This window comes from Dermochelys coriacea, chromosome 7, assembly GCF_009764565.3.
Source record: "Dermochelys coriacea isolate rDerCor1 chromosome 7, rDerCor1.pri.v4, whole genome shotgun sequence".
Classification (NCBI taxonomy): Eukaryota; Metazoa; Chordata; order Testudines; family Dermochelyidae; genus Dermochelys; species Dermochelys coriacea.
The window spans coordinates 59443854-59447778 of NC_050074.1; positions in this window are offsets into that span (position 1 = coordinate 59443854).

Below are 3925 nucleotides of genomic sequence, written 5' to 3' on the forward strand. Positions count from 1 at the left end.
TCTAACTTATGACAAAACCCACCTCGGTGTAGAACCCAACACGAGTAGTACCACATAAACCGCACAGTGTGGCTGTGTGGAGGGATGATCTGTGAGTAGCCATGTCCACTTACCCAAAGCCTTGCATAACAGGTGTGGAGGAGCAACTTCCTTTCAGGCTGGGAGAGCGGCTGTGGAGATCAGGCTCTAGACCCAGAGCTGGCACACCACCTATGGGCTGCATTCCTTCTTCACCCTTATCTGTTTTGTTTCCCCGTTTGTTTTGTTCAAGGAAGGGTGGATTTTGGCCAAGGGTTGGATGGGTTTATTCTGTTGACTTAGTTAATTGCTTTTGTGGGATATGCTCAGCTGAGACTGGTGCTGTTGCATCCAGCTATTGCTCCTCGCTGGTCAGGTAACCCTTATATGGAATAATTATGCTGATTTAAGTAGCAGAGCTCAGATTTTTTTGTTTATTCTTTTCTTCAAGACATCGCAAATCAAAAGAACAGCCAAGCTTCCTGGAATGTAGGCTCCCTTCCTTTGTTTAGCTAGTGCTCTGCAGTGACTCCTCTCCATCACATTTCTCTTTCAGCACATCTGCTCCCAGGTTCACGGTCCCAGTGCAACAGAATCCTTGTGTTTCTTTGTTACCCTCACTCTTTGGGGATTTTCTACTATGGAAATTAAGGCCTGATCCCCACAGACACCCCCCAGTGTGGATAGCCTGACTCAAGAGAGGTTGGGGTTCCTTACGTGATACAAGTTAGCCATGTGTGTAAGTGTGAACAGAAGTGTGGGGCCTGATTTTATGCCATGCCTCTCACAGCCCAGGACTGAAGTCTGCTCCAGGACTTAATGTGGGCCTGGCATATGTTAGAACAGTCACAGGGACTGTTCTAATTTATGGCAGCCATATCTGGGCTGCGCTGCCAGCCATAATTGCTGGAGTCCCATCTCTGCTCCACCCCCAGAAAGGCCCACTGCCAGTGGCTGCAAGGAGGCACAGCACAAGGTCACAGGTGCATATTCTCCCAAGGGGAGCTGCAGCCACTTGAATGCTACCAAAGCAGTGCAAAGGGGTTGCAGCAGTGCCCAGAATCTGACCCTTTGTCTTCCCCAGCTTGCTTTTGGGCTATGTAAACCTACATAAATAATGCATCATACTAATGTGTTGTGAGAACCAAGCCTACATTACTCCACTTGATTGTGCAAAGAGATATTGTACAAATAAACAAAACTTAACTGCATCTGATGAAGTGGGTTCTAGCCCACGAAAGCTTATGCCCAAATACATTTGTTAGTCTCTAAGATGCCACAAGGACTCCTGGTTATTAAAACTCAATATGATATTTTTAAAAGTTGCTTTCCTCTGTTACTATGTAGCCCCTTTGTTTATTAACACAGACAGAACTGTAAATCCTCTATGTTACCTTTCAGAATGGAGGCTGTTTGTTTGATTTTTGCATTTTACTTACAGTAGAACCTCAGAGTTACGAACACCAGAGTTACGAATTGACCGGTCAACCACACACCTCGTTTGGAACTGGAAGTATGCAATCAGGCAGCAGCAGAGACCAAAAAGACAAAAAGCAAATACTGTAAAGTACTGTGTTTAATGTAAACTACATAAAAGGAAAGCAGCATTTTTCTTCTACATAGTAAGTTTCAAAGCTGTATTAAGTCAATGTTCAGTTGTAAACTTTTGAAAGAACAACCATAATGTTTTCTTTAGAGTTATGAACATTTCAGAGTATGAATAACCTCCATTCCCAAGGTGTTCCTAACTCTGAGGTTCGACTGTAGTTTGCCTGGTGAAAAAAGACTGGTCAGTTTCCCTTTCTGTTTATACTCAGTTTCACTTCCTGGTTTCCAAGCACTCCCCCCAGGACAGTTGTGTCTAGATGCTCAGCACTGTGGGGGAAGAGCTAAATAATCTAATCTATCTATCTATTATTTTAATTGAAATATTTTTATAAACTATAATAAGCTTTTATGAACTTTAGAATGTGTTCAGTGCAGGATCCAGTCTAACTAAATTCTCATTGCACTTTTAAAGGGATCTGTTATTGATCCACCATCCAGTGAAATCAGCAGGAATTTTTGCTACTGACTTGTGTGCCACTGTATTGTGTTTGCTGTGTTCTGTTAAGCTGTTTCAGCCCAGAGGTGGCTTCATTTTAGCAACAGGCAAAGTTATTTCTGCATTTAGTTTGTGTATTAAAGTTTGTAATGTATCTATTCATTATCCATTCACTTGCACAAATAGAATGATTAGTGCTTCGGATGAGCTTTAGACTGGAAAGCACATATAATATTTTTATTAGCCCACAGTAATTTGACAGTGCCTTTTTCAGATAACAGGCTGTCCTGGGTTTTTCCACTTGAAGCTTTTCTTGCCAATAATGCACTGCACTTGAACATGCCATCCCCTTTGCATAAAGCAATCAGCTGCTCCTTCCAGCACTCGAAGGCCATGGTTAATTTCCACAGGGACCTTTTCAGCTGTGATTTAGTCACCTATACAGAGGGGTCACGAGCAGTTGGCAGAGACTAGGTTGTACCTGACTCTCTTCACAGACAGTGGGACTGTTCTATCTTTAGCAGAGACATTGCAGAGGTTTTCAGAGCTGTGTGTGAAAGAGACGGTTTCCCCTTCATCAGTGTTTGTGGGTGCCTAAAGTTCACCTGGCTGTCTTTCGTTTTCAGCCCAGATCTGAGGGGAAGATCTCTTTTTCACTCTCATTCTGCAACAAACATGAATTCTCACGAGTTGAGGGTGTTTCCATAATCCAGTTCTCATGGTATATGTGATCAGGGGCTGAGGTGCAACTAGCACTCGGAAATATGAGCAATATCAGGCCACATCTTGGCATCACAAGGGGAAAATGCCATGGAGTTAAATAGGACCTGGATTTGGCCCATAATCTACAAAGGAGGCATGGACTAGTAGTTAAAGCACAGACCTGGCACTACTACAGACTCTTTGGGGGATTCTGGGTGAATCATTTAGTTGTGTAAAGTTCGGAATCCACAAGTAAAGGCCACCTTTGAAAACATGGGCCTTAACTAATTTGTGCCTCAGTTTCTCCATGGGTTAAATGGGGTTAATGATTCTGACCTACCTCATGGTAAGGATTAGTTCATTAATGCCTGCAGAGTGTTTTGAGTTCCTCAGACAGAGGATGCTATATTACTCTGATGATTATTCACATTGCTGTGACTTGTGAATTTCATCTGTAGCTAAAACCTTTTTATAATGCAAACAAGCCCAGGGCCCAATCCTGCTCCTTGCAAAGTCAGTGAGAGCTTTATTGTTGACTTCAATGGGAGCAGGTGTGTAATCAAGAAGGTTCTGTCTCTTGTTTTTGCTACAGTAAGTGTGCCAAGGTCCTGATTGGTGCTGAGCAACCACAACTCCCAGTGACTTCAGCAGGGAGCTGGGCAGACTCAGCGCTGCTCAGAATACATCCCATTGTTTATATTTCTGAGACCAAAACTTAGCTTGCTGACTTCTTGAGGTATTCCCCCTATTATTTCATACCCTGTTGCAATTCTCATAATGAACAACATGACAGCATCCCTTTCACGATGGCTGCTCATGATGATGACAGCAAAGCAGGGGTCTTTACACTAAGAATACAGGATACATTTGGCCAGGCCTGATGTTGAAATGACTAATGAGCTATTTCTGAACTGGCATATTGGGACAATCATGTGTTACTCATGAGCTCATGTTTTAGATATTGTCTTTAATGGTCACTTTAATGAACATTTTCACCCACCATCTAGAGACCTGAAAACGCAATGCTTTAAGGTTTGAATCATTGGCAGTGGCCGGCCAATCACATAACATTTTCTGCCAAGTATCTCTGAAGCATTACTACTGGCAGTGTAAAAATAGCTGATGAGTGAGTATGTCTGTTACTTGACACCGCATGGTTAT